General features: G+C 48.5%; 1 protein-coding gene across 1 annotated transcript in view; it reads left to right on the top strand.

Moving 5' to 3' along the window:
* Positions 1 to 627: 627 nt before the first annotated feature.
* Positions 628 to 27,992, top strand: part of LOC8024653 — a gene marked incomplete in the record, with an annotated part of 216,512 nt that continues 189,147 nt past the window's right edge. The window contains 1 exon segment of the mRNA XM_042286345.1: positions 628 to 1,058.

The raw sequence follows: 27,992 nt of genomic DNA, 5'->3' as shown, positions 1-27,992 counted from the left end.
TTGAAGTAGAAACTCGTCACTCAAAAGTTACGAATTAAAAAGAAAAGTATCGTATGGCTCAGCACGGCGCTAAACTCCTTTCAAATAAATATGAAAAATCGCTCCGGTCTAGTGGGTTATTGGATAATTTTATTGGTGAAAACAGAGAACGAGAGAAAATTCACAAGGTTTCTCTTCACACCTTTTTTTTCTCGCTAAATAACAACATATTAAATTGCCCAAAACAACGTTATTTCACATTGACAAGGAATATTGATATTCGTTCATATGGAAATTATGGTAGTTGTGTTCGCGCTAACTGTCCCTCGTATCAGTGAACACGTCACATGGCAAAGACCTATGATACGGCAACATAGTTCGCCTAAAAACGACCACAAAATTGGTAAAGAAACGCGTACCAGTCCAACGGACGACTTCGGGTTACCAGACGCGAACACCCCACATTCCCAGCGCCAGCGTTGTCGCCCCAACAACGCTACGAGCCAAATTCAGCGGTGAAACGCATTCTCCGCGCAACACTGAATCGACCGCGCGTCACGTGATCCCTCCTTCCCCCTCTCCCTCCAGCGAGACCGGGGCAGGAGAGGAGGCGAGCCGCCTTCCCGAGCGAGTCGACCGATCGCCTCCATTTACGAAGCTGAGGCCGGCGTTCGCGGTAGTTCGCCGGGATCTCTCTCTGCGCGGAGTCCGACAACGCATCTGGAGATTTTCGCTGTGGTGTGCTGCCTCGCGGATTCTTTTGTCATCGGGGTCCGGTGCATTGGCTCTCGGAAATCTTCGCGTCGCAGCGAGACGTCTGTGCAGTGAAACATCCCGTCTGCTTTGCGTGATTTTTTTTTTTTTTTTTCGACCCGAAGAACCGCGCCGTCGAGTGAGTGGTTTTGGTGGTGACGTCCGCGCTAGCTCTGTGCGCGGGTGGTCGTCGACCTTCGACTTCGACGAGAGTGACTCGGGATTTGACGTCTGCGCCGCGGCGTGGGGTTCTGACCTTGGGTGATCGGACTCCCGGCGTCCGGAGGACGGACGGACGGACGGACGCTGCGGAGCCGGGATCGCGGGTGAGTGATGCTTCGTTGAAAACGGCCTCCTGCTCCTCAATGAGAGATGCGCGCCGAAACACGCCGATCAGTTTTCCCCGTACGAACAGCGCTTCATCGCCTCGCATAAGCCGAACAAGAGGAACAGGGATGGGTGTTAAAGATGCTGCTCTTCAACACGCATCGTTCCTCGGGTGACAAAAATGAGGCGTCCGCCAAGTTTTGTCTGCAACTCGGTTCACCAACACCGTTCATGCAGACGACAGAAGAAACACATTGCTTTGGAAAGTGATTTTGGTAAAGCACGCTTTGCGTGTACATACGCGATCGTGCTCATAGGTTTTGTCCATTGATCATGCTTTGAATCCGCTTAGTGTGCGTACATCGCTGTCAAAGTTACTGGCACGGTCGTGCGGATTCATCTTGCGTCTTATTTACCCGAGAGCATGCGTAAACGAGCGACGAGGCTCACGCAAGCAGATTTGACGGCGTTATACACTTTAAATATGAAATGGAGAGTGCACACAAAACGGGCTTGACGGCTGTGTAGACTTAGCATGGCTTCCTCCAGTGTGGGCTGGAAGCCGGCCTGACTCGTTCCACCAGTCGCCAGGACTGTCAACCAAAACCCTTTGCAAATCAATAACTTCCCTCTCCTGACTATCCGAGTTTGTCAACTGCAGGATCTCCATGTCGGCTGACCTTGCGAAACGAGTGAATCTACGTTTCCGTTGTTGACGCCTGGAGATTCCCAGCGTGCAAATACGTTTGTATCCAGAACTTGAATGGCACCATTGTTTGACAGGTGACTTTCTAATTTTATAACTGTTCTACATCCCGAATCGTGGCACCTGCCTGTCGATCAAACTTAGCTTAGGAGCTTGCTGAACGGCTCGTCGTTCTAGTCGTCGGGTAAAACGGGCGCGTGCGCGCGCTGCTGCAGTTTAAAGTTAACGTTCTCAGCTAAGCACCTCTTTCCCACCGGCGGCGGTTTCTCGGTTAGGGCCCACATGAAGGGCGAGGTTAACGCTGATGATCGCCATTTGCCTCGTTTCTATTTTTGTACCGCCCCACTTAAATTCCCCCATTTCCGCCTCGTTAAGCTTATTCGACAGTTAGTTGCGCTTAGCCGCATTTGTAAAATTGACCGGCCGAAAGTATTAGTAGCAACGCCTTGGGCCCGACGGCATATGGTTTGGAAACATCTACCGTAGGAAAAGGGTACTGGCATTATAGGATACAAACTCTCAAAACGTTGTTCCTATAGAAATAAGAGAACAACGGAAATTACCTTGTTTTGTACGAACTGAACTTAGTCTGTCTCACGCGGGCAACTTGTCTCTCAGCTGTGTAGATGAGCAATTTAGCCAGTGCGGGACAACCGCTAGCCTCGGGTTTTTAATGTGCACTATGCATTAGTGATACACGACCGCACGCCGGTACCGATGCTTATCCAGATCTAAACAGCCTGGAGTGGGGATTGAACCCAGGATTCCTGGGTTCTGCCGCACGAGCTTTCGCTCCACGTGCTCCGAGCCCGTGTGCTCTGGCCCACTCAGCCACCGATGCCCCTTGGCGATGTGCGTCCAATACACCTATTGCTCAATTACCCGAGCGTCAAGGAGAATGCTGGGAATGTATGTACACGCGCTCGCCTTCTCTGTGTAATAGATTAGAAGTAAATAACCAGAATAAAGCCTTGACGAACGCGCGTGCAAGATACCATTTGTTTTAGGCATTTGCTTTAAAAAAGTTACTGCTGCAAAAGCCAGCACGTGTAACGACATTCGCAGCATGCACCTTTGTGCTTGGGTAATTTAACAAAAGCGCTATAGACCGATCTCACTAAGCGTTCGGCGCATGCGTGACGCCGCCATAACTTTAGTTCGCAGGTGGCAGAGCACGAGACAGCTCGTTCTGTCTGATGCTCCGCATGCGCAGAGCTCTAGCGTGCTCATCGCACGGGCAAAACGTGTAAAGTTCCCTGGATGCATCGCGGCAGCGGTGGCGTAGCCAAACTGGCTGGTGAGATCGGTCTATTCGCTTCATGGCATCTTTTGCCCGTTCACATTCCCGCCCCGAAGGAGATCACACGTAGGCAAGGTACAAAGGTAGCTTGCGTCTCACAGTTGCGCGATCGTGGAGGCCAGCGCCTTGACCCTTCACAGTTCCGTAGCCGTTCGTCTTCACGCTCGTCGCCCGAGCTGTTCCCTGTGCCATCCTCTCCTCCGAGGGAACGGCCCCCTTTGTGGCGCACGATACATCCACAATTAGCACAACTGTCGCGTGACATTTTTTTTTTTTTTTGCTTGTTTTTGAATTTGGAGGTTACACAGCTGAACTGCATTCCGCCACTGAATAGCTGACTTGAAAACAAACGCGCATGTAGGTAATCTCAACGCTGTTACCTGCCTAAGTGTCCGGTGGCTTTAGCAAAATGCTGTTGTGAATTATGACGACGCTTGATTTCTTTCATTCGTTGCAATGTATCGTACGTAATTACCGCGTCGCTCTCGTTTCACTTTTCTTTTTTTCAGATAAAAGTATTACCAAAACTGTCTTCGCTGCCGCTTAAGGCGTTATTCTTTGAAGGCTTTAAATGAAACCACGGCAATGTGTGTTCTGCTCTTTGAAACCATAAGACGCAATCTTCATGGAGCACGCAATCCCCAGTACACTTTAGTTTTTTTTCTTCGTCTCCTACACGATTCGATGCGATCCATTCCCATTCTCGTACCTAATTACCATACCGCTTTTTTGTCCGAGTGCGTCGCTCCTAAGCTTCGCTGTATCGATTGTTTTCGGCGAGCTTCCGTGATGCCGCATGATTCTCGGAAGGAGTGGTTCGCTTCCCGTCGAAGCTGCTGTCATGTGACACCTGCAGCAGCCCGAGCTCTGGACTACAACCGGAAGCTAAATTAGAAAATTCCCGAGGCTGGTAGGTTTATGCCCCACCCCGTAGTTTCGTACACTAATGGATCCCAGGGAGAGATTGCTGCGTCCAGACTGCAGATTCATTCACGACTGCCGGGGCGAGTGAGGAGGTGGTTGCGTATGCGCCGTGAAACTGAAGGAGAGGAGGAGACGAGAGAGGACGTCACAACGCCGATTTCTGATTGGAACGAATAGTGGGTAGACCTAAAGCTAGCAGCCTTTGTCTCCACTGCACTCGCCGTAGGGGTGTATTAGTCCAACTCACCAGGCGTAATTAACTGCGTTAAGGTATCCTGCGCAGGTTGTGAGATTTCAAGAGTACATTCAAATTGTGGGACCCTGCAGCTGCGTTCGAATATCTACGTTGCATCAAATATAGCTTGTACAGATAACAACTAGAATTCACTAGCGTCTTTTTTTTTTTTTTTTTAGGCATAGCACTTCACTCCTTCGGTATTTTGCGACCACCCCTAAGCGCCTCATTGTTGTTAGACAGTCGTGGCGTACAAAAAAAAAAAGGGGAGCCCAAGTGCGCGACCAGGTGGCTTTGATTGCCAAGTCCATCCTCAAAGGTAACTTGCTTTTCATTGTAGAGCATGCTTATCGAAGAGACAAATTTTAGGAACGCGATGTTGTTTAGCTAAGATTAATGCTTGAGAAATAACTCAAATAGTGCAACGGGACAGGTATAGCGAATCGCATAGCAGGAACGACCAGATTTAAGTGTGGTTATTCGCGTGTGACCGCTCATTATTGCCTGCTTCCAGTGCGTTCTTCGTGGAACAGTTTCAAGTCACGTCGCTTCGAAATAAACGATGCGACTATTTCCGACATTCCGTAAGGTTGTAATAAACTTTTATTGAGGAAAAACTCCCACATTTTTTCACTGTTTTGGTTTTTCTCAGGGTTGGATGTTTGCTCAAAACTATAAACTCAAGGATTAGTTATTCTATAGCTTTCTCCGATACCTATTTTTGTTCTCATTAACAAAATTGGAGTCCATTGGGGGGCCCATCAAACAACCGTACGGCTCGTATACTTTAAGCGAAACGCTTAGCAGATGTTTCCTCGGCAAACTGGTCTATCGTGGGACGCTTTCCTTGCATCTCTCGCCACGGCGGCGGCCGCCACGACAGTTTCAGGTCGACCACGAATCGAAAGGTGGCCCACAGGCAAAGCCGCTCTGCCGGCTTACGGCGGAGATCGTCGCACGACACCCGAAAGTTCACAACGAGGGGCGCAACGCCCTGTCGCCTCTCCACTTCTTTTTCTTTCCTGGTCCAAGAACAGGTGTGCCCTTGTTTGTCGTTAGGCGTTGGAGGAAGTCTGCGCGTGGCGAAGGCTCGCGAGGAAAATTTCCCTCTGCCGAGATTTGGGAGATTCCCTGGGGAACGCCGAGACGCGATTGCTGCCCTCCGGGGGGAACGGACACGAGGAAGTTTGGCATGACCGCCGCGAACGGAGGGGGTTCTCCCCGATCTACCCTTGAACTTGGTTCTAAAAGCGTCACCCGTCAGCTCGATATATGTTCGGGACGTTCCTCGAGTCACGAAACGGAAAGTGGCTTCCTTCGTTGGTGGGGCTGCGTTCGACTTGCCCGCCGATACGTCGAATGCAAATGCTAACCTGCGCAGTTTGTTACGACGAAATTGTGATAACGAATTTTCTACGGCGAATTGTTGGCATCGAATTTTGATACATCCAATGCACGCTACATGGTCGTAGTTTAAACCCCGAGAGAAGAAGTAATAAAATAACTGATATTCCTCCTTGTCTCGTGGTGTACGGAGTGATCTTTTTTATAACCAGCTCGCCTCGATTTTTTTTTTTTTTTGCTTCTGACAACTAAATGTGCTTTCTACTACGAATTTTGCTACATCAAATAACCACTCGCCTGCACATTACCTGTGTTTTCTACAAGGAATATGTCTAACAAATTATCAACAAACGTATTTTGCTACGCCGAATGTGCACGATCGAACTCGCCACCACACTAGTTGTATTATCTACGACGAGTTTTTCTATAACACATTTTTGTGCACCAAAGTTTGCCACATTGAATGCACACCGCCTGCACACTAACTATACTTTCTACGGCGAAGTTTTCATGACGAAGTTTCTACGACGAATTTTGCCGCATTGGTTGCACACGACACACGCATGCACACTAACTGTACGTTCCACAACGCATTCGCTATAGCGATATTTTTTTAGTAAATTTTTGTTGCATATATTGCACGCTCACCCGCGCACCGACTTTGTTTAAGGGAACGCAACCTGTTTTTATTTTTTGGATTATTTTTCTGACTAACACGCACCGCCGCATAAAAAGGGGCTGCTCGTTCAGAGGCGTTAGGAATCAGGGTCACGTTGTCAGCTCGACCGATAATTGCCCACTATAATTGCGGGCATTTGTGGCGCGTTTCTGTCCTGAGGGCGCCGTTGGTGTCATATAAGCAATGCCAGGAAGGACGGCGTATCGTTACTTCCCCCCTGGTTTGCTCGCACGTCCCGATAACTAATCCTTTGAGGGTCAGGTACGTTTGCACCTTGTGATCGATCCCTCGCCAGTTCCAGAATAGTTGTGTGCGGGAGTTGTGGTAATGGCTCGGCCATAAAAAGCAAGGGCGTTCTTTTTTTCTTTTTTTTTAATTCTTTTTTTTATTTTTTTAGCAGGACCCGTTATGTCAAGACAGTGTTGATTGCAGTTGACGTTCAAGGCTTCCAGCTTCACCATTGCAATGTATTTATTTACCTTGGAGTGCAAATGTTCGCGCTACTGTTATCCCCATTGGACTTTTAGTACTGAATGCCTTAGGCTTAGGTGATCAGGTTAACGTAAGTAAAATTATCCTTCTTTTGTTAAAGAAATATGTGACGCGGGACGGGACAGTTGCAGTAATTAAAGCACTGCCAATGCAGCACATAGCCACAGGGAGACATGTTTCTTTAGTAGTATTATTATTATTATTACAGCGAAGCTGTTTACGGCTAGGGTTCCGTGGATTTTTCATGTGCGTCAACAAGAACTCGCGCACCCCCTCTCGTTCCAAGCGCTTGCGTGTCTAGTTTCCTTCCGTTCTTCCGGGGTGGCGGTCCCTTCGCGCGCGTGTCTACTTTCCGCCAGGTGGCGTTCTTGTTGCGCGTGTCTAGCTTCCTCCGGCTTCTGGGGGCGGCGATATAGTTCGTAGCTCTCTTCAAAATTCTTTGTCGTGTGCTAATTAAACCGCTCCTCTAGTCATCCACCTCCACAGAGTGGAATGGCTCATGATGATTATTATTATTATTATTATTATTATTTGATCATACTGGCAGTGGCGGGTCCAAAACAGTGGGCATGTTAAAAGTAAAAAAAAAAAAAACGAAAGTACTAAAACTGTTGGGGAGAAAAGCAGACAATATTTGCACCATCTACGGCATTCGTCAATAGCCCCATTTGTCGTTGCATTTAGCAAAGGAAGACTTCCTAGTCCTACAATGATTCGTGCTGAAGTGATAAGGCGTAGTGGATTAGTTGTTTGCTTTCAGTTGCATTACCAGAGCTTGCTTAAATACGGAACATAGTTGCGATTATTAACCGAGTAATGACCACATAAGAGGTAAAAAAATAATTTCATCCGAGTCAACATCATCCTTATACTTAGGCAGGAGGTATTTACTATTGACTATAGATCAAACGAACCTTTATTTCCGCAGCGCTGTGAAGTATTAGCTATATTTCCGAAAACGAACTGGGAAGAAGAGCGATGAAAGCCGTTTGCTTCTTTTGTCCATTACATTGAGGTCGAGCGAATGTGGTGGGTTACTCGACCGAAGTAGTCTGAAGGACGAACAGTTGTTTAGCCAAGGACACCGTTTCCCAGGGCGCTCTCCTTGAACCCTTTGCTCGAGTATTTATTGCAAATTCCATGGCATCTAAGTGCCGTTTGTCGGAGTGCTCTGCCAGATGGTCATTGGGCTAGACCCGAATTTCTTCTAACCAGAGCGTGGAAATCACAACAAGAAATAAAGAAAGAACAGTTTGGCTTCTATATTACAGGACTCGGAAGCATTCCCGCGTGCCTATCAGTTTACGAGGTCTGTAGTTTCCACATTAAGGGTAGCGAAACTCGACTCTCTGAATGCCTCGGTGGCACGCTATGTAGTGTTGTGTAGGCCACCAGATTGTTTGTTTCTAAGAGATTCGACACGCGAAACAGGCGTTCCTTTTTATCCGAAAACAAAAACACTATAGGCGATTTCATTTTTGGCGAGAGTCGTACTTTTCGTTCTTTTGCACGGGCCGATGTATTCGTGTGGCATTGTATTTCGTTATATATTTTAAGTCGCGAACATTGAGTCTTTTCTACGAGTGGTTTGTATTCTGCACGGGCACGCATCGCACACATAAAACAAGCAAGAAAAGCCTTCAGACAATAACAAACACACCAAAGCCACCATTTTTTTTTTTTTTATATAAAAATAAGGTATTAAGATTTATATTCGTCGAGATTCGCACAAGCACCAATGGACATAGCTACCCTATGCTTCTGTCGGACGGGCACGTAACGAACTAAACTCCTGTCATACGGAGGGGCACGTCAAAGCCCTTTAGAACGAACTCTTTTAAAGGGTTCAATGACTACTCGTCATCGTAGTCATCGACGACTTAAGACACAAAAGACGAGCCCAGAGCATATCATTATCGCTCTGCAAATAATGAGGTCAGAGCACTCGCCAATGAGGGCGCCGATTAGCCAATCAGGAAACGTGAACATAATTAGCCATGCCCTGTGTTCCTTGAACTGCATGTGACCATAGCGGTAGCTAGCACACTGTTCGAGTCCACAGGGCCGCGCATTTAATTTCTTCAGTAATAGCGCGGCATCTGACGTGGTTAGCGAGCCCTTTAAACGCTAAACCAGAAAAAAAGAGAAAGAGCTGGCATAAAAACGAAATTGCACTAACGACAAAAAAAAAAAAAAGAAAAAAACAACCAAGCACCCAATCAAATTAGTGTCATTCACCGATCACCCGCGCAATGGCACTCAGTCTCCACGCAAAAACATCAGCCGTTACCGAATTAGCGGGTCAGCGGTTCAAAGAGCGGAATAAAATAGTGCGTGATTGACACCCGACAATGCGTCGACCTCACCGCATATCAGCGCTGTCCCGAAAACCCGTTGGCGTCATTGAAGCCGTCGTCACCGGGAGCTTCTCCAGCGATCGGAGAGGTCTCAGAGATGTCCGTCGTCCGTGCAGGCTTGCACGAACGTCCAAATAAAAAAACAACAAAACAAAAACTGTAGCTACTTTAAAAAGAGAAAAAAAAAAAAGGGAGAGGTTTTTTTGGGAGCGTCCGAAATCAAGCAAGAAACTCGTGCGACGTCGTAATGTTTGTCTGCCGTTCGTTTCGGCAAGTTAGAGAGTGCTCCGTTGGCGCCGTGCCCGTCCAGAACGTCGGTCGGATCGTGCCCTGTAGGAAAGCGGGGTCTGTTTTAGTCTGTGCTCCGTTCATCCCTGAGCTGACAGTACGGCGTAACCTAGACTCGCTCGCCGGACCAATCAACCGCGTTCCTTTTGTCACGTGACCCCGCTCATGACGCGTGGGCACAAGGCCCTTGGGAAAGTGCTTTGCGAGAAAAAAAGTCAGCGACACAGCGCACTTTTTTAAATGTTTTAGGTCTCTCAAAACATTTTCAGTTTCGTACTTCGTCCAGATCTCTCTGTGCCTAGCGGCGATTGGATCTCTCAAGTGCTTTGCGTGAAGTGTGTGCGGAAACGAGCGTGATCACGTGACGAAAGAACGACGTATGATTGGTCCAACGACCTCGTAGCTTCCGCCGCACCGTCAGCATACGGGTGAGTGGAGTGTGGGCCCGTGTTTGACTTTGGTCGCGGCTGGCGGCTTGGTTTGTCGTCGACGTCGTCGTCGGAGCGCGCCGTGAAGCAAGAGGAAATCTGTCGCCCCGCAGATTAGCGGAGAGGGAACGGAGGCGGACGACACACGGGGCTGTCGTCATCCGGACGCGGGTGCGCTGTGCGTACCCGCGCTGAGCGAACGAGGTCCTTCCGTCGACTTCGGTTTCGTAACGGGGCTGAGACGCAATTATTTGGTCGGCGATGGGAACGCTTCTTCGGTCCCTAAGACGAGATTCGATTCCGAGCCGTTACTCTAAATTTATTTACTTTCTCCGTGAAAACGCCTAGCAACAAGAGATGATCGACTTTTCGAGCTAATGACACGATCACGAGAACAACGACAACACTGGGAAAAGTGGTTCGTGAAAAAGTGCGACGTTGGCCTCTTATTTAACCGCGCTGTCCCACGCGGACTCGACTTACCTGAATTTCCCCCCGTTGGAGTAGAGCTCGTAAGATCCCAGTGTTCGGTCTCAAAGGAAAAGGACAGTGAGGGAGCAGCGCCTAATAACAGTGATATTAACGAGTAATCTAGAAAAAAAAAAAATTCAGCGGGTTTAGTTGTGTTGTTGTGTGTACACACAAACGTAAAACGTTTCACTGTACACAGGACAACACAAAAAACAACAAAAATTCAGCGGGTTTAGTTGTGTTGTTGTGTGTACAGACAAACGTAAAACGTTTCACTGTTCACAGGACAACACAACAACACAAGTAAAACGTTTCCGCTAATTGTCTTTTTATTTGTGGTTTTCGGTGTCTACGTGGCACAGTGGAGATGTAGTGCCACCTAGAACCATTACGTGCAGCGTTCGGAGAGTCGTCGCACGTGACCAACAGATATTGCTTTAAATAAATATAGTGTACAAAATATTGTTAGAGGTAATGACAGAAGAACAGATCCCAACTAGTGAGAAATCAAGCAATAATGATCTCACCTATTTTCTAAAATATGGCAGCCTCGAACAATTCGTTCTTTTTATTCGTGGGATCCGTTGAAATAATTTCTTACACGTGTTTCTCAAACCAGGCCGAGGTGCAGGGAATACATGGCTTGCACCGACTTCGCATCGCGTGCTTTAGGCCACCATGAAAGAGAGGGAAGCTGCTCTTGTAGGAATTATGAGTGACGGGGTCATCTTCTGCGAGGAGAATAGCGACGTCTGGGCATATCTAGGAGACGCAAACGAGGTGTCTCCTTCTCCTCTTCTCTGGTGGCCATTGGAACGCTCTTTGGGTGACATCATGTGCAGGCCATGCGTAGGACGGGGGCTTATTGCGGAGAAGGAGTTGTGTAACTTTACCTTTGATTGCACGTAAAAAAGAAAGAAAAAACACGTAGTTGAAATTAATCCCCAGTAGCGGTGTACGAATAGGGGTTAGAATCGAATAGTACTGCGTCTTTCATAGGCCTTCACAGTGCAAGGGAGTCCCACAGCATACCGGCTCTCCTTGCACTGCTAAAGCTAAGGATGACGCCGCGCTGTTCGATTCGAAGCAGTATTTGTAGAACCCTGTAAAAGCGTTACAGACGCCCTTGTTGGTTCAGCGCATAAAACCAACACTCGAAGCCTGTGAATATATATATTTTATTGGGCTCGTAGGAGACGTGGTTGCAGGAGGGACTGACGTATATCATGACGCGGCGCATATTTTCGCTTTTCGGAGGTGGCGTCGGTGTGGCGAAACGTCGACGTCTATTTCGAGTGTTCGCCCGCTGCAGCGAGCCGCGAACTCGGAGGTTCCCGGGCAATTTTCCTTTCCGCAACGGCGAACTCGAATGGAAGACGGTGGCAACCGCTAGCGAGCGAGCCAGCCCCGCTCGACCAGCCTGCTTCCAGCTATGACTCAGCGTGCGAACGCGACACTGGTCACGCGAGACTCACTAACGTCACGGGCAGTGGTGGCGTGGGTGACTGACTGCGAAGGCCCTTTTTAGAGTCGGAGGGCGGCGTTGGCCGCTGGCTTCCGTCTCGTCGAAAACCATCGACCGGTGGTGTGGGTGTGTCCATTAATCTCGATTGCTTCAGTCGCTGCTGCTCCCAGGTGACAACCTCGGGTTGCGTAATGACGGCGACGAGCGTTGGCTACATTTTCCCGTGGCATCTCCTTAATATCCTTTGCATCCCAAAAAATAGTAAAATAACATGCTTGACATATTTTTTTAAGGGGGGGGGGGGGGGGCGGGGGGGGGGGGTTGCTTGCTAAATATGGACCCTGAAAGCAATCTTACTTACAACTGTCGCTGTAAGATCAGCGAAGAACTCTGCTTATATTGTAAGGAGGTACTGGAAAGCCTTTTATTTATTCAGTTATTCATTAGGGGGGGGGGGGGGGATTGAACTGGAATGCTTCGCGTGAGCGCCGAAAGGAATTTTAATTAAAAGCATCGCTGTCACAGGTTGTATTTGTCACACTGCGAGTGTAATTTTTTTTCCAAATATAATATAGTATTTTGAAATCCTCCACTCTCTCTTTGTCTCCCATGCTCCATAACTTCTCTGCGGTATGAATCTTGTGAGAATTCCCCTCCGAGTGAGCCCGACGATACAGACGTGCACGTATAGATTCGGTAGCCTCTATCTATAAACACCACCACGTAGCTCCGGCATTGAATCGCACCGCAGACTAACCAGGAAAGGCAGTAGTGATGACGAATCACGTCAGGACATCGCGACGTGCACCTCGGTAGCGTACTGTTCCCACAGCGCGGAGGAACTTTGGCTGGCGGTAACAAGGGCAGAATCTTCTGGCACATTCTCAACTTGTATCTGATATACTAGCCAAACGCTAGCGCAGTATGCTATAAGAATATAACTTTTATTGTATCGTATTGTATTTTATCGCATTGTATTGCATTAATAAATTTTATCGTACTGTACCGTATTTATAGATATCGTGAAACACAAGCGTGTGACTTTTTTTGCAGTACAGAAGATGCCAGAGAAAGAAAGGAAAGAAGTACTGCTACACAGATAGGCACGAGGCCGGTGTGACGTCACGATTTTTTAAGGCTGCAATGAAATTAAAACATCGGCACTCGATCGATTACGTCTACCTGTCATAAACAGGACCGCGTCAGTTTTTAACGCCTGTATACGCTCCACACGGGTGCCTCTCGTGTTTCACGTACTTACGACGACGCCTAAGATCATCGAATTTCGTTGTATAATGACGAAAGAACCTGCTGGAAGTTTGCCGTCACTCTTCACTATAATGCTCGTCTTCGAAGCCGTTTATCGCGGAAGGAAGTACCTCAACAACGTCTCGAATTGACGCACCCCAATCCGTGCAACCACGGCGAGCTGTGAACCAGACTGCAGCGACGCTTATCCTTCTCGCGAGCGTTGCCAAATAAGCTCGCGCGTGGGTTCAAAAGCGCGAACAAAGCGAGTCTCGTCGCCTCGACGTGTGTGTCGTGCACCTCGCCTGTTCTCCGAACTTGAGAGCACGGGACATGTTGCGAGTGTATATACGCGATTCGCGGAATAAAGAATGAATCTCGCGGCAGGGTCATCGACCATTTGGGCGTTCCACCTCCTCGTAATGCGTGGGAGGTCGGCCCTCATCCGCGAGCGACGGCTGGCTCGATCGAGAATGCCCCTCGGGACGTCCAACCGCTCGTTCCGAATGGCCCGGGCTCATCTCGTTCGAGGTGCGCTCGTTGTCGTCGCCGGTTGCGTGGGCGGACATTTAGGACACAGCTGGTACCGCCCCAGACATATATACCTGGCTTCGCCGTCTCCCGCTGGGCTGCGTTGATGAGTTTGAGACGTCGGTTTCTGTCGGTCCTTTACCTGTTTCCTCTACTTCGGTTGCTCCAAGTAACTCCACCCGGTCGCGGGGCTTTAAAGAAAATATAAGCGTATGCACAACATGTGCATGAAAGACATCAACTGTAGTCCATCATATATGATGAAACAGACTTGAACCGCCGGTCAACCTTAGGATCAGTTCAGGGATGAGCTACCTACATTCATGTTCGTGCTTTTCCGAATTACACAGTTGGCGCCACTGCGTCAGAATGTAGCCTTTAATCGGCTGGTGACCGACGCTACGGATTAAGAGGTTTATCCGGAACAACCTCTGTCGAATTTGGAAAGTGGGTTTGTGTTTCTGTTGGTTCTAGCAGAGTGTGTTATGCTCCGAATGCGGAGCGTTTTCGACCAACGCACATTTGCCTAATTGTACCTGTGTGAGCTCATCAGCTGGGCTTTAGAGCCACGCTCGTTTTATCCGAACGCTATTACCGCTCCTAAGGTCCGCGGGAAAAATATACCAAGGATGTGGCGAGACGTGGTAATTGTTAGAATGCAAGAATACCGAAAACATGCGGAAACAAGGACTGTTGAGATATAATGCACTGTTTGTCTTTTCCTATTTTTTTGTTTCGCTTTCGTTATTCCTTCGAAGAGGTTTGTTGTACGGAGATAACTTATCGCGTGACAGCCGTCACCCCGCCATTTTTTGTCTCACTTTGCAAGTCAACGTAAGAAAAAAAAAAAAAACGGGAAATAAAGACCACGGCGTTGTGAAGTATGATTTCCATCGCAATCACTGCCTAGAAAAGCTGGTGAAGCGTTCACTAGGAACCTCGTCAAACTCGAACAAGAAAAAATAATAATAATAAAAGAGTGCCGAACGAAGCGAGATCCAGATGGAGCTAGCGGGGGCGCTATTTAGGGTGACGTACGTGGTCATTATCTGGGCCTTTCTTTCTTGTTCCTTTGTTGTGCTGGCGTCGTGCTCGAGAACGTAAGCTCCAGTGCCACTCCTGACCGATTTACTCCGTCATCCCGCACGAATGAAGGGCTGCCGCTGAAAGCAGTTGGGGTGCTCCTTCGGAATTGGGACGAAAGTCCCGGCCGGCATCCCCCTGGTGGGAAGGACCAACATTTCTTGCGCGCCCCCAACTTATTTTCTCCGAACTTCTTTTTTTTCTTTTTCTTTCTTCGCTTTGTTAGTTTGTTGGTACCTTTTTATTATGTTCGGACTCAACAAAACTGATATCTGACGCCTATAAATCATCTGTGAAAGATAAGACGGCTAGGTTTTTGAAAGAATGGCATCGCTTTAGAAAGGGCTGAGGAGGCCTTCTTTCGATAACCCGGCGTCGTAGGATTCTCCTCGGGTGTTGTTTGGCAGGCTGTTCTGAGTCGGTCTCTATTCACCGACTGCAGCTTCGATCGTTTGATCCGATTTGTCGCTGACGCTCGCCCATTTAACCGGCCGTTGAGTCTGCTGTTATGCTCCAATGAAAACCGGGTCTTTCGACTCAGGGCGAACAAATCATCTGTTTGCGTGGCTCTTGTCATTTTCTTTTTTTTTTTTTTTGTATCTATTTTAATCAACGCGGTGTTCTCATTTCCTTTAAATAAATTTGTATAATTTTTTTTTTTTTTTTTTTTTGGAGGGGGGAGGTTTTTTTTTAGCTTAGTAAATCTTTTCTGTCACACGCCAGTTTAGTGCTTGGTTATCCGTGTTAGCTACTTTTTTATTATTATTTTTATGCAGTTTTTCTTTAATTATCGCTTTATGAATTACTACTTACTCTTCTAGTGGCACGCAAGGCTGTTCAATATTTCTTATTCTTGTTGTTGTTGTTTTTTTTTTCACGCCTGTCCAGGTTGAAGTACGGCTCTCCTGTAATTAATTAGGTCTCGGGCCAATGACCAATCTGCTCCGCGTACTCAAGAAATAAAAAAAACCTCTCAACGTTAGTTTCAGGGACTGGAATGCAACCCACTTAAGCTACAACGACCCCCCCCCCCCCCCCTCAAAAAAAAAAGCTTAAGCGGCAAGCGTGTAACATTCGAAAAAACGATTTCTGCTTTATATTATTATATATAAAAAAGTATATATGTATACTTTTTTTTAATATATTGCTGCGCTTGTTCTTGGTGCTATCAGTTTTTATTTTATTGTTATTCAAAAGGGCGATTTGGGCGCTTACGCGAAAGCTCTGGATTGTGGCCCGCATTAAAAAAAAAAAAAAGAAAAAAAAAAAGAGACTGTTAAATGATGAGGTGAATCGTGCGGAGCATGGCGTAATCGGCGTGCTATTTACAACAAAAAAAAAGGTTAAGAAAGAAAAGAGTTTTTTATTTGGTATAGTTGCCAGTCCGGAAACAAAGCAAGAAGCAAAAGAAAATGCGGTATTTTCGTCGTTGCCGGCCGCGCGAACACACGAATTCGAGAAGCGGCTCGTCTACTCTCCACACGTCTCGGCAACGTCGCGGGTCTCTGCCGTTTCTGTGTTTGAAGTAGGTGACCCGAAGCGAGCCATGCAGGCGCGCGCTTCCCGCGGGCATCATATCGCATTGTGACTTGCTGCTAGCGCGCATACACATCGTGCAACGTGCTTCTATATACTCCGAGCACAATAGCGAAGAAGAAGAAGAAATAAGGGTAGGCAGGCGTCGCGCCGAATGCCCTAAATATGCGCGGAGTTGAGGCGGCGTTTCCCATTAGCGCTGACTGTATACCTCATTTGGAAGGAAGAACTTCGCCGAGTTCGTCGTAATTCGGTTCAGAAAAATAGGACGATGTCGGTGATGATGATGATTGCGCGTATACCAGCCGATTCTTGTCTTCTCCACAACCATCATTAATTCTCTCTCTCTCTCTCTCTGTGTCCCTCGGTTTCGCTACAAGTGACTGATTTTGTTCTAAACGCTGCGTGCTGCTTTAATACTTAAAAATAAGCACTGAAAAAAAAAAAAAAGAAGGTTAGAGTAGATGCGTACGATTGTGCGACACCTGCCATTATTCCACCCAATTTGGTTGTAAAGCGTGGGCGTTACGAAGTGTGCAGTTTTGGGCGTGCGAGGAACACTCAGTGCGTCGTGTACTTGATTATAAAAAGCAGTTAGAAACAAATTATATCTTCGGGCGTAATCACTCTTTTTGCAGCACACCCACGCCACTTTAATCACAAACCGCATAATGTGTTTTTTTTCCTAATTTTTTTAGACGTGTTTTGACGTGTCTATACAACAAGTAAAACCGTTTACCAAGGCATCGACATAACTTGACTTCATCTGCTACGTTATGTCGAACTACAAAATAACCAGTGTTTTTTTGTGTTTTTTTTTTGTTTCATTAATTGGTTGGGCGCTTGGGTTTAGGAAGCCACACAATAGTGATTCTGCGTATCTTCGATCCTGTCCACAAGGATCTAAGATCCTTGTCGACAGGATTTTTCTTTGTACATGAAGAACGTGTTAAAACGATCTTCACGGGCCAAGGAGCCTGAAGGACCTTGCTTTTAGCCTTTTAAGTGTTTTTTAAGTGTTTCCTAGATATTTCGATTATGTTTGATCTGTGCACACAAAAAAGAAAACAATCCCAACAACATGCGCTCAATGTCCCGCTCACAGTCGCAGGTAAGATGGAACTGTAAGATCTTCTAAAACGAAAACCAGAAGCTGCGAGCTATGCTACTCTATACTACCCTATAATTCTTTCAAATGTTTTTTTTGTAATTCTGTTAAGAAACGTACGAATTTGTATCGGCACTTTAAAGATGGGTGTGGTGACCTTTTTGTCGGAGAGCACACTGGCATGATCGGCCGTGTTTCGTAAATTTTAAGCGGTCTCCTTTTACTTTGCCCTTTCCATTTTCTCTCCTTTCAAAGCATTCGCCAGTCGGAACTCTGTTGTGGCTAACTTCTCTATTCTTATTTAATAAAGCCAACGCCCCCCCCCCCCCTCCCCCTCTCCCCCCCCCCCCCCAAAAAAAAAAAAAAAAAAAAAAGCTTCTTACGTGTATTGGTAGTTACGGCTGCTGATCGCTGAACAAAGTTTTCCACTTAAACCGATGCTCCCAAGATTAACTGCATAAACGTGTTCCTACTTCTTTTTAGGCACTTTCTCGAATCTACTGACCGAAGGTGCTTCGTGTTGCGGCGCATTTCCATGTTTCTCGGCTGTCGTCATAACCCAGGTTGAGTGAGCGTACTTTCGCAGTGAAATGGGGAGGCTTGACCGATGGCTCGAGTTCGAGAGTACGGTCAGATGCCTCATGCACGACTCTTCTACAGGCTTCAACTCGTCTCGTCGTTTCAACGCGATGCACGCTAAAGTCTGACTTCAGTGCGAACCGACGCCGAGATCTGATTGGCTTTGATTGAAAGGACAGTGAGTAGACCTAAAAACTAAATGGCACTATGTTTTTTTTTTTCAGCAGCTAATAAGAGCTCGACGTTTTGACATCATCGCAGCCCGTATTTAAAAGCAGACGAACATACGTTCCGCATACACCATTTCGAGATTCTGATGTCACGCCACTGCGTGGCGCTGCTTTCGGCACTGCGCATGCGCAGACGCTTCGTTTCTACCGAATTTAGTTTCTGCTCACGCGCAGTGGTGCATGCGTGGCTCGCACGTGACGTCATCACTTCCTGCTGGTGGTCGTCCCTACTTGTTCTTCCGGAGAAAAACAAATTAGGTGACGCGCGTATTCCATGCTGTACAAGCTGCGCGCTCGGCAACGAGGCCACCACCTCGGACGTGACGTACGTTCAGGCCATGTGTATCTTTCAGCAGAACACGCACGTGGATTCGCGAAGTCGGTTCCTATAGGCCCGAAAATTAATCGCGCGATCTCCGGCCGACCCTGACTGCAGCCGCTCGAACAAGGCCCTCCGTTAGCCGTGGCAGCAACAAAACCAAGGGGCCATCCGCAAAAAGAAGAAACGGCGCCAAGGCTGCCTGCCGACTGTGTGGGCAAAAGAGATCAGGGCCGGCCGATTGCGGAGAGGCATCTGGCATAACGGGTCGCCCACCTAACCGCGGAAGACGTGGTCGGGTTACGCGCCTGTATCCTCGGCGGTCGCTTCTCCGCACGATGTCGGCGGATTGTTTGCGCAAGTCGGCCCCGACCTTGACCGGTTCGTCGCCCCCGCGTCGCACACGGCGGGGCGATAACGAGGCTCTGTCCGCTCTTCTCCTCGATTGCGGAAGAACTACGGGCCACCAGAACCGAGTCCCTTCAGGGCGACGTCGTGTGCGCTTCGAACGTCTTGTCTCCCGCTGAATGTGTTCGCGAGGTTTACGTACACACATTCGCCGTGAGTGAGGAGGAAGGGCCTGGGGCTGAGAAAAGGCATGCTCCTTTATAGACCTATTTCACAAGAGCGCCGCCATCCTGAAATGTCGTCACTGTATGGGCGAAAACATTGTTTTGCCTTCGCCGCGCCAATGTAAGGCATTTAGGAGAAAAGCGTAACCGTCACCCTTTCTCATTTCATCTCCCCTCTATTTTTTTGCTGCTAGCAAGTTGAAATGTTTGATTACTTTTTCGTCACTCATACCGCATATGGCTGCCAGGTGGCTGGAGGCGAGAGTTGGCGAAAAATGTCTATTAGCCGATTTGTTTAGGTTCAACTTTATCATTGTTCACTTTCTCCGGTGACTTTGGGAGTTGTTTCATGTGCTGCGGAAACAAGTCTAAAATGGGGAACTTGTGCAATGGTGAGACTCCTTACTGGCAATTACAGGAAACGTGATTCAACAGATAAAGCGACTTTGTGTCCACGTTGTATGTTGTAATCACACCCTGGAGGTAATCGTGTATCCAATTAGTAGTCAACCCTTCCTTCGTGCCATGTGTGATGATGATCCATTCACTGTCCACGCACGACCAAGACAACCAGTATGTCGTCTCATGGAAGGAAAGTATTAAGGTGAACTGGTTACTGTTATACGATTTCTACTTGTCACGGGGTTTAGATTAAAGGATTTTTTAGGTATTTTCGTTTTTTTTTCTATTTGTACTTTGCGAGAAAATGCACATTACGAATAAACAGCGCGACGGTCAACTGCACGCTGTTGGAACAAGCACTATTGATTTGTAATATGCATATCCAACTAGGCGACGTTCATATTTTAATTTAAAAAAAAAAGCAGAAACACCGCGTTTTTTTTTCCCCCTTCTTTTTAACGTTAAATATCTGCCACTCTAGTGCCCCGAGAAGAGACGTATTGAATCGCCTTTCGGAGATCGCTAAAATCTCATCGAGCCTTCGACGAAAAGATTAAGTTGGGTCCAAGACACGTCTTCTCTTCACTTCTAAGATAGATTTAGCAGACGCGTAAAAAGGTGGACAGTTGGATTCAATGTCCCCAGAGCAAAAAAAAAAAAAAAAAAAAAGAAGAAAAAAAAAACACACACACACACACGCAAAAAGAAGAAGCAGAACGAAAACAACCTGGAAACTGTTTTGGGAACGGTTCAGCCGCTGACCACGCATCGTCTCGCGCGCATAAAGGAGCCTCCGAAAGCCATACCCCGATTTTTCCGTTGGCGCCGTCCGAAGAAAGAAAGAAAAAACTGTCGCATGGCCGCGCTTCGGCTTGGGGCCTCGAGCCCCCGGGTTGGCTCCACTTTTTATCTCAAACACCTTCCAGGATTTTTTTTTTTTTTTTCTTCTTATCATCTTCTGGGACGCAAATTCGGTGTAGCTTTTTCCATCGCCACACTCCGTTACATCCATCCGACGAACCGTCGCAGACCTTACGAGCCGATCCAGCCAATCGAGTTTTGTTAAGCTGTCACGTGACTGGTCGCCTGGGGCCTCGATGCGCATTCGCGAAGATCACGTGACACTCAACGCGGCATTGGATTGACTTCGACGTTCGTAGGGTCTGCCGCGGTCCATCGTGTCGTCAAATGGCTTATAGACGTAAGCCTCCTTTTTTTCCTGACTAATAAAATTAATAAAAAAAAGAAAGAGTAAAGAGACGGTCGTCGATATTTTATGGCCTCCCATACGGTTTGATGTATACTTAGGAAATAAAATAAATAGGAGACGTGGAATAGTAGTGAAGTTTCCTGCGTTGTTTTTATGCCCGAGGATTCAATTCGGCATACACTTTGAAAAGGCTGTACCATGAAACAACAACAAGAACAAGGTGAACACAAATAAGGAACAAAAACAAGCGAGGCGAGTGTTTGTATTCTTGTCGATTTATTATTTCGTCGGTTGTTATTCTTCACGAGGATAAAACGGCCCAGTCGAGCGTTTGACTCAATCGAGAATTCTCGCCGCGCGTTTCACCTTTCGGGCCGTTTGCGTGCTGCGTCGCGCGGAGCGCCGAAAATAAGGATGCGCGTCGCAAGCACACCGATGTGAACGCAAATAAATTCAAATAGACGAAGAAATAAATGGCTGCCGGCGCGAATGAAAGGCTTGGGCGCTTTCGACGCACGTCACTTCTGCTTCGCGTGACGTTTTCAAAATTTTTGGGTCGGGGCGTGAAAAAAAAAAAGAAGAAAGAAGTGAGTTTCTCTTCGGCGGCAGCCATTTTGTTTTGACGGAGCTTCCGCAAGTCGTATCCGTCGCTGCTTTTGTGCCTCGTAGAGTGTTAATGAAATGCAACGGATTCGCTGCGCGTCCACCGCGCACCTGGCGTGACCGTCGTGTTGTCTTCTGCTCGTGATAATCTGTGCGTTTCGTTGCGCGCACATCGCATTTTTTTCTTCTCATTTTTAATGTACATATATATATACACGAGGTACACTCGGCGACACTTTTAGCGCAAACGCAACTTCGACGCTTTTTTTTTTTTTTTCATTTTACTTTGAATTGGTGTCGAGATGTTTTGGTGGCGGCCTCTTATGGTTCCTGTCTCGTACGTCACGACTGAGATTGCTTGTATACCGAGCGGTAAGTTCGATGGCGCGTAAAAAGTTCCTAAATCAACGCCGTCATTGTTGAAAGATCCGACTTTGCTCTTACTTCCGTCGGTGAGAGCAGAACTCATCCTACTCGAGACGTCATAGTGAGCGTTTGACCAATCGTGGAAAGCCAATCACAGCGACGCTGTTGGTAGCGCACGTCGCCAATAGAACTGTTCACTGTCGGCCCTGTGTGTGCGACTGGTGAGCGCGTGCTTGTGGCGAGCATACGCAGTTCTTTTGCAAAGCGCACTCCACCCACAACTTCAAGATTGCCGGTCTTAGCAGCCCAGAGCTCGTTTTGAGAATGCGCTGTGAGCCACATGAGGCCCATAGCCAGATGAGGCCCACAAGCCAAAGGCGTGGTCTTTCAAATAGACGTTTTAATCAATCATGGGCTGTGAATAGCGCCCTCAAATATGGCGCCCAATCAATACCTGCTATAATCTCTTTTTTTTTTTATGATGGTCTTTTAATACTGATATAAAAAAATAAAAAAGCAGAGAAAACTGGCGATCGCTCGCGGTGTCGCGGAGCGTGCGATTATTTATCGATTGCCATTTTTCAGTTTTTTTAGGGATGAGTCGGAAGATAGACTGCGAAGATCACCGCGAATTTTCAGCGTCGTCTTTTTTTTCTGTCATCATCTCTTTCCTTTTTGCGTATGAATGCATCAAGATGGATGTCACCACAGGCAGCGTGATTTGAAGTTCGCGCCTTTCAGATTTTATGCGGGACGGGCAAAGATCTTAGTGGAGACAATCGCAAGCGAAATTGACTACTGTCGTCAGTGGTTTGTTTTACGCAAATCCTAAAATGTTCTCGCGTTTTTTTTTTCTGTTTATTTTTTGCTTACGCTATGATTTTCACCGTTTTGACAGTTTTGTTTCGTAAATTATATTTCAGCTAATATTGTTTCGGTCTAACCTGTTCCGGTACCGGAATACCATTGTATTTTAGTATGGAATTATAGAAAGTTTTAGTAGATCGTTCCGGTACCTCCGATACCCCCAATAACGGTGCCCGATAACGATGCCCGATAACGGTACGATGCATGATCAAAGGCGGCGGCGGAGAATCGTTATTAGAGAGTTTTAGTAGATCGTTCCGATACCTCCGATAGCCCCGATAACGATAGTATGCATGCGCAAGAGAGGCGGTGGCGGAGCATCGGGTATCGTTATCGGAGTCATGGGAACGATCTACTAGAACTCTCTATTGTTATCGGAGTCATCGGAATCGGAATGATCTACTAAAACTCCCTAATATTACCGAGCAACCGGCAGCGACCGGACATAAACGCATGACATCTGCGACGTTCCGTATAGTTGCGTGCTAGTCGGTTAGCCAATGATGCAAGCGCGTGCGCGGCGCGACCCTAACAAACATCCGCTCTGCGTACGACACGTGCACACAAAAGACCGGGGCTAATTGAATCCCATCGACACTTTTTGTTTACCGCGTTTCGTTCTTTGCGCCATTGCGAGCTTGTTCGGAGAACGAAGACCTCCCGTTTGCAGGCAGGACGATGTTACTACATTCATGTGTATGTTTCTAACTTCCCGTACGTGGCTTGCACGTGACTTCATCCTGACATGCTGGTAGTCACCCTTGCTTTTTTTGTGTGTTTTTCGTTTTTATTAGGAGAAAAACAAAAACGGTGATGCGAAATGTGCGCCGCCGCAGAAGGTACGCGGTTAGAAGCGAGGCCAGCCCAACGGCAGCAATGGTGACGTCAATGGCAGGCTTTGCCCTCATCAAAGCTACATGAGGTCGCACGCCCTAGGTTCTGGCACGCAGCGAATAACGATCATTATATCAACGCCCTGCATGCAATCACAACGAGCGGCGCGTGCGCAATAGCCGTCTAAAGAATGTAAATACGATATTGTGACAATATTACGACCAGCCAAATGTTTATCCACCAAAACGCGTCACTGACGTCATATGCCGCTGCGGTGGTGTTTCGAAACCACGAACATGCGCGTGTTATCCGAAAGAGACGCCGTTCTCACTCTGTCAGTGACTATGCGGAGCGCAAGTTCGTCTGCTTCTTTTGCGGGGATTGTGGCGACGTCAGAAGGAGGAGGTCAGATTGGCTCTGGTTGAAGGATAGTGGGTAGACCTCAAGGCAGCTTGCTTTGAGGTCTATTATCCACTATCCTTCAATCAGAGCCAATCAAAGCTCGGCGTTCTGACGTCACCACAATCCCCGCAAAAGAAGCAGACGGACTTGCACCCCGTATAGCCGACAACACAGAAATGACGCCTTTCGATGCCCGTGTTGCTATAGACCTCTCGCGTGGTTTCTAGATTGTCCGTGCCCCGAGGACACCGCGAAACTCTCGCAGCGTAAGCGGCGCTCGCGCGTGGCTCCATTTCAGGGCTGTTTCGCCACGTTTACGCAGCTTCCTCGCCGTGGTCCAGTTCTTCGAGGTCTATAGTTCGGAGGAAGGCGGGGCATGCCGACGGCGCGCTCTGTCTGGCGTGCACGCTTGCCGTCTCGCATGCATGCACGTCTGGGAAGCAGATGAATGCGCCCTTCCTCGTGCATTAATAACCGCGCTAATGAATGGATGAGTGATTCCCTCGTTGGCCGGAGGACGGCCTTTCCTTCTGCGCTGCCATCCGATGGCTATTTCTGGAGCCCGCGGGGGTCACGGGTCTCGGCTACCGATCTTGGACGCGAAGGGAGGCGAAGTATAAACTGCCGACGCCCTCCCTCCCGTTCGGTATCCTTTGTGTGTGTTATAGCCGAGGTATTTCTTTCCCAGTGACTTCTCCAATAATAGCCAGCTCAAGACAGACAAAATGGCTTTAGATATGCGCATCTGGTATAGTTGACGATTCTATCTTACCGCATCTTTCGTTCGCTGAAACCTCCGATGCGTCCGTACTTATGATCACCGACGGCTCAAAAAGCACGGGGCGTGGTTTATCATTTCCCCGCTTTCGTCATTGGCTGTCGGAGTTATTATCTGCTAATGTAGCAATGTCATTGGCTGCGCAGCGAGGCGCTCGGAACTTGTCACGCCGTGCGTTTCTAATTGGCAGTGACTAAGCCATTTTGTACCCCGTAGTGCGTGAAAAGCAGCTCTGTCTCTTCCCCCACCCCTTTACTTATCTTTTTTTTTTTATGGTTGCGCATTTTATATGTTATACGCAGCCATATGACATCGCCCTGCTGGGCTTTTTAAACCATCTCTCCGTCCGTATTTTTTTTTTTTTTTTTTAATGCAAACGGGCATTTTTAGATTTGCTTGAGAATCCCTGCTGCATCCAAACCCTGGGGCGCACCAAGGGTTGTTGTTGGATACGTTTTATTCATATTTAGAAGGGGTACGACGCGACCGGTTTCATGCCTTGTCGTGAAGGGGAAGGGAATAAGGATGCAGGAATGGGAGAGGGGGTGCGAGGGCGGGAGGGGGAGAGGGCTTACAGAAGGCTGGCCAGACCGGCCGTCCTCACGTAAGCCAAGAGTGAGTTGAAGACGCGCCTCTTGACATCTGTGGGGCCTGTCGGTGCCGTCCAGGCCTCGAACGTCATTCCTGGCGGTGGACCGAGCTGCGCGAGTGCTATGTCCCTTTCCTTTCGCCTTGCCGGGCACTCCCAGAGCAGGTGGCGTAGGGTGGCGAGATGCGCTGAAGACTGGGTGTTAATGGAAGTATCGGGGATTAGCCCGGCGGTTTGACTGGCTTGAGGTGGCGATGTAGAGGTCGAACTACACCGGTCGCATATTGCATACTCTGGCGAACGTAGCCCGAAGCGGGCCAGGCGATACGGTGTCCATGCACAGCCGGTTGTGATTCGGCGTAGCCGGACCTCGGCCGCCCGCGGGTATCCCCTAGGGATGGAGGTCGGGCACTCAGGCAGCCGGGTGGACAGGCGCCGCTTAGTTTCGGTGCGCGGGTGCTGTGGTGGTGAAGGGCCTGTGCTAGCGTCGGAGCCAGACGGCGCATCCAAGGGTCTCTGAAGCGGCTGACCGGCCGAGGGGAGAGACAAGAACGCCCTTGCCAGCCGGTGCGCCGCTTCATTGCCCTCTATGCCCGCGTGGCCCGGAACCCAAGCGACCCTGATGTGTGCGGCCGATCCCAAGACCAACTCGAGTCCCGCTACAGCCGCCCGGATGGAGCAGACCGTTGGAGAGCGAGGGGGGGCCGAAGAAACACATGCCTTGACCGCTTCCGCAGAGTCTGTGTGCAGGATGATCTCGGTGGGAGATAGCCCTCTGGTGGCGGTGTCGCGGAGCGCCAGTTCCGCTCCCAGCAGGATCGCCCGGAGCTCAGCCTCCAGCGAGTCAAGCCCCGGTGGAAGCGGAACTGGCGCTCCGCCGGGCAGAAAGGCCCTAAGGGGGACCTTTCTGAGCAGTCGTATAAAACACCACGAGGCAATGGTTCAAGGTTGAATGAAGCATGTGCAGCTGGTTATGATGTCAACACTTAACGTCTCCGGTCTAATTGCGCTTTTTACGGTTTTCACGAGGCAGTTTTAGCCCCCTACTCGGACCGTCATAAAGCTTAACGTCTACGCTGTACCGCGAAAGACCCCGCCATAAATTTTGCTTTTCAGCTCGTGCAAGCATAAACCATAGGTCCTATTTTTTGACACCCCTGGCGAAAATTGTCATAAACGAGGGGTGAAGGTGGAAAAATACCTCCAGATAAAAAAAAATAAATAAAAATAAACGGCCGAATCTTGTTTTGTTTTTTATGTTGTTGAGCGCCAATTTCCCAGACGCGTTGTGTTCGTTGGTAGGCATCCCACCTGGCGCCTGCACGGCGGGCGACCGGGCTTTGACACTCGCGGTCCCCCATTTACAATTCTAAACGACGGCCGCATATTCCGTAACGCAGTTTCGTTCGGGCCACGGGGATCCCCAAGACCAGCGGCAGCAGAGCCCACGTATTTACCACATCGCGGAAGAAGCGAAGGGAGATCGGAGGCGGGTGCCCTGCAGCGTAACGCGCCGAATCTGTAGATTCCGAAGGAGCCCCCGCCGTGAATAATGACGCGGAATATATCGCATCCCCGGGAAACGCATTATGTAAAGCGGGGATCCTCGGCTGCGCCTTATCCAAAGCGCAGTCGTCACCGCGTGGGGGGACGGCGTCTGCGAGTCAGGTGGCGCTGGTCAACGCCCCGAGGAAAGCCCCCTTATGTCGCCACCTTTCGGCACCACGAATGGTTCGACCGCGGTCATAGCGACGACGAGCTCAGCTGCAGGTATGGTCACTGCCGGCTTATCAAATCGTTCCACTGCCAATAAGATTGATACATTCTTTTCCCCGAAGAGAACGTTGAAGATTGAATGGCGAAGCAAGAAGAAACCACGGTGACTCTATAGTCTACACTCTACGAAATCTGTGGCGTCTACTTTCCTGCAAAGCACGTGAAAGATTCAATCGCTGCAACGTATGTAGATTAGTCGGCGAATGAAGGTGCTACAAAATTTGTGTGTAGACCTGGGGCTTGGGCGTGATCCTAACATTTCATCGTGCTGAATGTCACAGCGCTGACGCTTTTCTGAAGTCTAAGCACGCAATTTTCCTCGTCGTTCGCCGAGGTCCCTCCGTAGATTGCTGCGATTGGCCCTTGCAAAAGCTTTGCGGTGAAGTATAGACCTGCAGATTTCTTAGAGCGAAAGGTGTGCGGGTAATCTCGTATACCGCCTGAACTATAGCATGACGCAAACTAGTGATAGCGTTTAGTGTGCGGAATGAGGTTCGTCTGACTGTATTGCTGCTGGCTTCGCTGTTGTCGAGACCAAAGGTTGGTTCGACATTTGCGTTTTAAATGGGGGGGGGGGGGGGGGGGGTGCAACGATTTTTGGACTTCGGTCAAACATTTGTGGGAGTTGCCCTCTGACACTTCTAAAGTAAAGAACAGAAAACCGATTTCGCCTGCGTGTCCTAGTTGTTGTGTAAAAAGATAAATATAAGCATTTCTGGCGACCTTCAACTCACTCCCAGTCTTCAGGGTCACACCTGGTCACACCTGGTCGCACTCCTAGTGCTGTAATTTTGGGTGCCGTGTAGGTTCCCGTGTGCTCTCTCGGAGGACACTTACTCTTCCTCTCTCTGCTGAAAATAGTGGGCGTCATGCTGCAGCTTAGAGCCGAGCGAGGTCACGTAAGCTTCTCACCGTAGTTCCTTCGGCTTCCACTCGCGTCTGCAGGTGGGGGGAAAAGCTCGGCTTTTGCTTTGCGATTACGCAGCGGAATCGCGACATTTTTTATTGAGATGTTTTCTCTATCGCCCAGGACACGATAAACAACGTAAAAATGAAGAGATGCAAATTGTTTTAACCTTAAAATCGTTGCACCCCCCTTAAAGGGGGAGCGTTACCACTCAGTGCATTTTATACTGCGACGCGTTGCCCGGACCTCGGTTGCCATAGCGTAACTCAGGTACGCACAATAGAAGCGGTCGTAACGCAGTCGG

Source organism: Ixodes scapularis, unplaced genomic scaffold (genome assembly GCF_016920785.2).
Source record: "Ixodes scapularis isolate PalLabHiFi unplaced genomic scaffold, ASM1692078v2 PGA_scaffold7__128_contigs__length_106722199, whole genome shotgun sequence".
NCBI lineage: Eukaryota > Metazoa > Arthropoda > Arachnida > Ixodida > Ixodidae > Ixodes > Ixodes scapularis.
This window is presented reverse-complemented; position numbering and strand designations above follow the sequence as displayed.